Source organism: Delphinus delphis, chromosome 5 (genome assembly GCF_949987515.2).
Source record: "Delphinus delphis chromosome 5, mDelDel1.2, whole genome shotgun sequence".
Lineage (NCBI taxonomy): Eukaryota > Metazoa > Chordata > Mammalia > Artiodactyla > Delphinidae > Delphinus > Delphinus delphis.
Genome location: NC_082687.1, coordinates 136383819 through 136391038, shown reverse-complemented (window position 1 = coordinate 136391038; position 7220 = coordinate 136383819). Strand labels below are relative to the sequence as shown.

The 7220-nt window shown below is 55.3% G+C and overlaps 1 non-coding gene across 1 annotated transcript; it reads right to left on the bottom strand.

The window, feature by feature from the left end:
• Positions 1-2277: 2277 nt before the first annotated feature.
• On the bottom strand, positions 2278-2380 carry LOC132426407 (U6 spliceosomal RNA). Its single transcript, XR_009519697.1, has one exon. It is a non-coding gene; the product is annotated as a U6 spliceosomal RNA (small nuclear RNA).
• Between the last annotated feature and the right edge of the window lie 4840 nt (positions 2381-7220).

The window sequence follows — 7220 nt, the reverse complement described above, 5'->3', positions numbered from 1 at the left end:
GCAAAAGAGAACGCAGGTGTTATATTACAAAGGACCAGCCTTGCTAATGTGCTTAGGTATTTTCTTGGCTTCTGAGCTTCCTGGCAGCCAAGAGGAAAATAAATCGCGATCAAGTTTATAGTCTTCACTGGGGGATGGAGAAAGCATATAACTCCCTCCTTGAGCCAGAGCTCTTCCCAGCACCAATTTTAGGATAGCAAGCCCCTGGGGCATGCTACCTACGGGGGTGGCGTGACGGAGAGCATCAGCGAGCCACATCCTTTCACAGTCTGCTTCATGGCCTGCCTTCCACCCGAGGCCAGTGTGAGGTTCCGCTTCAGAGCCAGCTATTTACAACATCTCCAGGCTGAAGCGGAAACAAGCCCTGGGATTATCTCTCCATTTGGGGTCAAAAGGCATGAATTTCAGCGGCAAAATGGTCCACGCTGCAATCTTTGTTTTCTGCAGGATAAACGCTGAGGCCAGGCCCACGGGGCCTCCCGCTGCATCGCCCATGAGTTTCGGTAAATCTTTTGACAGGAGTCATTGTCTGGGACAGCGCCCCAAACGACTTCTCTAAACGGAGTCATTCATTTGGCAATAACGAGAGGCTGGCGGCCGCGCCCTGCTGATGGGATGATTTCACACTGATGACCCATCTTGTCAGGGCATTTGTACACAGAATGCCGGCAGCGCCTCCAGCAGGGGACAGGGCTGCCCTTGGGTCTAGGGTCTGGGCTGTGAGTTGGGGGTTCCTGGGGAGGAACCCCAGACATCAGCACCCCCTTTCCTTAAACTCAGGAAAAGGCTGCAGGGAGGGAGGGTGCGCCCCTTGTAAGTCAGGAGGACGGGCCAGGGGTTCATCTTGGGGCCCAGTGTCACTTTAGGACACTGACTTCACCTCTTTGGCCTTAGTTTTCTCATCTGTAAAATGGGATTAAAAACACCTACCCCTTGGGGGCTCTGCGAGTGTTAGAGAGCACAACACCGTAAGGAGTTTTCTGTCCCAGACCCACGGAGGCACTCAGTAAGGGCTGTCACGTAGGTAACTGGCAAGTGTAGAAGGGCCAGTGCCCTGCCACGGTGAACGCCCAGCAAGATGCCCAAGGAGCGGTGTGCAACCTTGACTGTGCGGTGGGGACATCTCCAGACTGAGCACCCCTGGGGGGCCGGCAGCGGGTCAGGACCAAGGCAGCGGCAGCCAGAAGTCCCTGTGCCACCCGGGCTTCCTCAGAGGCGGTCCCCGGGGAGCAGTTGGCCGTCTTACGCTTTGGAAACGTGGCATCGCCCCGTTCTTTGCTCTATGCTGCGTCTGGGAGCAGCGTCCTTACGGTCGTATGTAGCGTATCTTGCCCTCGCTCACGGCACATCCCGTTCCCGTAGGTGCAGAGACCACGCCCTGGTCTTGCACACCTGTCTGTGCCAGGCCTGAGGCCGGGGCCGGGGCTGTGGGGCAGTTGTCTTCTGTGTCCCTTCTCCTGCTGCTTGCACCAGTCGGGGTGACTGGAGAGTGGCTGACCATCCCGGTTTCCCTGGGACCGTGTGCACTTTGGCGCTGGAGGTCCTGCGTCCTGGCACACGTCTCAGTCCCCAGCAGTCCTGGGGTCACCCTTGCGGCCTATTGCCCACGTGGCCTTCCAGAGCAGCGGGCATCGCCTTCCTTGATGTTGAGAGGCAGGAGGGTGAGACGGGGCCGAGTGGGAGAGGCTGGGGCATCAGGAGGACATGCGGTCCAGGGTGAGATGGCGGTGGAGGTCAGATCCCCGGCCCCCCAGGCACAGGTCTGCTTCCCACTGTCCCCAGGGTTCTGCCCCCTTATTTCTCCTTATGCCCTCCTCCACCTAGCACCCCCTGGGAACCCAGGCATGGCTGAGCCCCCTCGGCTGGGCTTGGGGTTGGCGCCCTCCGTGGAGCCTAGCCCCAGCTCCTCTTTGCTTAGCTCCAGGGTCAGCAAACTACCGTTGACCGGCCACAACCAGCCCACTGTCTATTTTTGTACACCTGGCAACCTAAGAACGGTTTTTAGGTTTTTCGAAGACTGAAAGAAAAAAAAAAGAGTGTTTTGTGACATGTGAAAATCTTATGTGAAATTCAAATTTCTGTGCGTATAAATAAAGTTTTATTGGAACCCGGCCACACTCATTCTCTCACCTGTAGTCTCTGGCTGCTTTCCTGATCCAAGGGCAGCGGAGGCTGGATGGCAAAAGCCGAAATGTTGGTCTCTGGTCCTTTGAGGACAGTTTGCCAACTCCAGTTTGGAACTTGTGGGAACGGTTTTGCTACCTATAGCTTTTTAAAGAAAACATGGAATACTTCACCAATTTGCAGGTCATCCTTGCACAGGGGGCCACGCTAAGCTGCTCTGTACTGTTCAATCTTTGTATATGTGCTGCCAGAGCAAGAATTATATATATTTTTTCTAACCTATAAAATGGGGCATCTGCAAACATCTGCACCGTGCATTCTATTAAAATTATGGTAAAATATACTTAACATCATGTTTAGGATCTAATAATCTGCAAGGGTATAATTCAGTGTGTACCCAACACCACTATTTTTACCCAAACCTTTTTCACCACCGCTGTGAAGGTGAATTTTATCTGTCAGCTTGCCTGGGCTACAGGTGCCCAGGTGTTTGGTCCAACAGGGTTCTGGGTGTGTGTGTGAGGGTGCTTTTGGATGAGGTTAGCATGTGAATCAGTGGACTGAATAAAGCACACTGCCCAGCCCCCATGCAGGCGGGCATCGCCCAACCCCTTGAAGGCCTGAATAGAACAGAAAGGCTGACCCGCCCCAAGTCCGAGGGAGTTCTCCTGCCGGACGGCCCTCCAACTGGACCATCGAGTCTTCCTGGTTCTACGGCAGCTTCTGCCCTTTGGGCTCCAACTGAGACATCAGCTCTGCAGCCTTTGGACTTCCCAGCCTCCTGCATAATCCTGTGAGCAATTCCTTCTAATAAGTCTCTTTGTATCTATATCTGTACACGTATGTCTGTATCTATATCCTTATCTGTACCTGTAGCCGTTTCTTTATATATTTATCTCCTTTCTCTCTGTCTCCTATTGCTCTGTTTCTCTGGAGAGCCCTGACTAACCCAACCCCCAACATAAGCTCTACCCACGGCGCACGGCCCCCTGCCCCTCCCCCAGCCCCTGGTTACCTCCATCCTTCTGCTTATTTCCTCTTGGCTCCTTGGAGGGGGGGACAATCGTTCACTTCTATGTCCTAGCTTTAACTCCAGGGGATGTCATTTCACAGGCTTGTTAATCTCAAGAGAACATCTGTTCTCACAAAAGCGGGGCGACTGTGTTCTCGGGGCCCCCAGGGGTGATGAGTCTCCGGTGCCTGGTTCCAGACAAGAAGTCTTGAGCTGGTGCTGCCCTTGTCTGGACTCGATCACGGATCGCGGCTTCCCGGTAGGAACGTCTGAGCTGCACACGGGGAAGGACTCACGCATCCCCTTGTCGCAAGCAGGCGGGGTCCTGTCTGAGCCCACCCTGACTTTCTCCGCCTGTTCTAGTTTTCCTGTTCCCTCCTTGCCAGTTTCTCAAGACTGCCGAGCCCGAGCCCCGCGAGGCTGGAGCATCCTGGGCAGGAGGTGGCGCCAGGCCAGAGACTGGCTCGCAAGTCAGATGTCCTTCCCGCCCTTCAGCTCCCTCATCTGCGATTTGAGGATCAGAGACAGCCCCAGACACGTGCAGGAGTTGCCCTCGGAACACACCCAGGACCCCGCGTTCGCAGAAGGTCTGCCCATTGACTCCAGTCCTCAGTAGACCCGAGAGAACCTGCTTTCCAAGGGGCTCGTACCGACCTTCCCTCTCTCCACATCCTCAGCGTTATTCCCAAGTGTGAGACTGAATGTCACCAGTCCGCTGGGCGTGAGATGGCCTTTCCGTGTCATCCAGTTGTACTTCCCTCATGGTTGACACGGATCGTTTCTCCATCAGATCAGGGGCCGTTCCTTTTTCCCCTTTTGTGAAACACTGTTTGTATCTTTTCCTATTTAAAAATTCTTTTCCTATTGATTTGTAGGGACTCTTTATATATTTGTACATAGACTCTTCATCCATCGCGCATGTTGCAAATACTTTCTCCCAGATTGTGGGTTGAAGTTCCATGTTCTTTACACTGTTTTTGATGATTTATACTTTTTACAGCTCCTTCTGGCTGTTGCTTGGACAGTGGACCATCCTGAGGACTGCTGTGGTCCAGGCCAAGAGGACCGTGGCTTGGTGCGGCAGAGTGGGGGTGGGGAGAGGGGAGACGCGGGAAGGCGAGGAGACTTGCTGGCAGGTGTGAAGATGAGGACAAAAGGGCATCAAGACTGAGACCGGTTCAGGGACCTGTGTGTGCCGGAACCTCTAAATATTGTGGATCACAAGCTCCCCTGAGGAAGGAGCTGCCCTGGCACAGGGACTCGGGCGCTCCCTTCTCCCCAGAGCCTGGGGTCACCCTCCCTGCTGTTGATGGAGAAAGGAGGAGCCACAGGCTGGACCGGGCTCCTGGCTGTACCCTGCCTGGCCCCACACGTCCTCTGGGTCAGAGCATCCTCCCCTTCCCTTTGGGCACCTGCTTGTCCTCTGATGCTCAGCCCCCCCACCCTCCGGGGCCTCTCCAGTGGCATTTAAAGCCCCAGGTCTCCTCCTCGACCCAGTTCCCCTCCCCCGCTGCCCTCCGACTGGATCTTCCCTTTCCCAGCCAGTCCCCTGGTGGTGTGGGTACCACTTCCCTTACTTTCTCCCTTCTCTTACCTGTGCCCTCCTCACCCCACAGGCTGCCCTTGGTTCCTGCTGAGGTCACGGCCTCCTTGTAGCCAAATCCCACGGACGCCGCTCAGGCCTTGTCTCAGGAGACGTAGACCAGCGTTCCCAGGGCTGTGCTGTCTTCCTCCTTGAAGCGCCCGCTTCTCCTCATTCATCCTCGTCAGATGAATGAACCTCTCCTTCCCTGCCCAGCTCTCCCTCAGGTTCCCCCCGGGGTTTGCCAGAGCCCCGTCTTCCTCCCTTGATGCCCTGGCTTTGGACAACCTCAGATGGGTCCACGGCTTCAGGGATGGTTGTGGGTGAATTGCATCTCCCAAAGGGATGTGTCCATGTCCCAACCCTGGTGCCTTTGAATGTGACCTTATTTGGACATAGAGTCTTCGCAGGTGTCATAAAGATGTGTGTTAAGATGAGGCCCCCCTGGAACCTGGTGTGCCTTAAATCCAGCATGACTAGTGTCCTTGTAGGAAGAGGGGCCCACGGAGGAAGGCGCTGTGTGAAGACACAGACAGAACCCCGTGTCATTGCAGAAGCAGAGACACAGGTGATGCTTCTAGAAAACAAGGAATGCCAAAGATCGCCAGCAAACCCAAGAACCTGGGAGAGGGGCCTGGACTGGATTCTCCCTCACGGCCTCGGAGGGAGCCAGCCCTGCCGACACCTTGATTTTGCTCCTGGCCTCCAGAACTGGAGAGAAGAAATGTCTGCTGTTTGAAGGCCCCCAGTCTGTGGTCCTTTGTTGCGGCCAGCCCAGGACACTGGTACAGTGACCACTGACGTGTGGACAAGTCCATATGGGGCTGGAGGCTCAGAACGGCCACTGAGAGTAGGGACCCTGTAGCTGACCACAGCCCAAGCGTCTCTGCTCGGGCCTCGAGAGGTCCCCAGAGCCAGGCTCTGGACCAGGCCCCCAGTCAGAGAAAGGGGATGATTCCAGTGAAACCAGCCTGGCGGCAAGGGCCAAAGTCTCTGAGTTATAGTATTACCTTATCGGCAGAAAATGGAGACATTCACGCATTCAGTTAGTTTCTATCGAGCGCCTGCTCTGCTCCAGGCACGAGGACGTGTGAGGTTGGAGATCAAGGAGGTGTGGCTCCACCCCTAAGGCATCACGTCTCGTGGGGGAGGGAGGCGTGTCACCACAGAGTGTGACAAGTGCAGGGGCAGAGGGAAGCCCCCAGCCCAGCTCGGAGGTGAGGAAATTGTTCCTGGGGGAGAGGATTCCCAGCTGGGTTTTGAAAAGGGGAAGAGATTGGCTGAGCAAAGGCAGGGAGCGCTCTGGGCAAAGGGAACGGCTTGTGCAAAGGCCCTGTGGTGTGAGACAACATCGCCTTCAGGAAATGACCTTCATCCTTAGAATGAAGGCAGGGGTGTGCCTGTAGTTAGTGATCCCCAGTGGATTGGGAATCTGGGTTCTTTCATGAAGGACTTTATGTGCTAAGCTTAGGAATTTTAAGAATTCTGAAAAAATTTTTTAACAAAACTGTGGCGTTCAGTTACCTGCTACGTGGCTCAGGGCAAACCTTTCGCCCTTGGGTTTCCATCTGTAAATGGGACCTGGGCTGGGCCCTTGCAGCTCAGATGTCCTCAGCCTCCAGACCCCAGCCTCCAGGGGAAGGAAGGGGACCCTTGGCAGCTGCCACCACGTCCTTTGGCCCAGCCCAGGGCACCCACCTGTGGCTCCCGGCGCCCAGCCCTGTGGAGGAGCACGCTGTCTGTCCTGTGCGCTGCCGTCAGCTCCGTGTAACGTGAGCCGGGCCACACGGCCATTACAACACCAACAAAAATCCCGCTATTAATTCTGCAACAGGAGAGGGGACAACCTCGGGTGACTTATTGATTCATCAAGGACACATGTCAGTGATTGGAGTGAGGGGACTCTCAGCTGTCGGACAGTCTGTCAGAGGAAGACCCCACCTGGGCACCCAGAGAAGCTTGAGCTCAGAGGCCAGAAGTATCACATTTTTTTAAAAAATTAATTAATTTATTTATTTTTGGCTGCATTGGGTCTTCGCTGCGGTGCGCCGGCTTCTCACTGCAGTGGCTTCTCTTGTTGCGGAGCACGGGCTCTAGGCACACGAGCTTCAGTAGTCGTGGCACGCAGGCTCAGTAGTCGTGGCTCGCGGGCTCTAGAGCGCAGGCTCGGTAGTTGTGGTGCACGGGCTTAGTTGCTCCGCGGCATGTGGGATCTTCCGGAGCAGGATTTGAACCCGTGTCCCCTGCATTGGCAGGCGGACTCTCAACCACTGCACAGCCAGGGAAGTCCCAGAAGCATCACATTTGTACATTCACTTCCTTAGAGAGAGGGTGGTATTGACAATCCGATCTCAGTTCGCCAAAGAAACCGTTTAGGTGCCAACAGTAACGGCTGCCTGCCATGCAGCAACTCACCAGGGCTGCCGAGACTATCTGTGCTGCCACGAGAGGAGGCGCTGGGCTTACGTGTGAAGTTTGTTGAGGGATGGTCCAGGGTGGCAG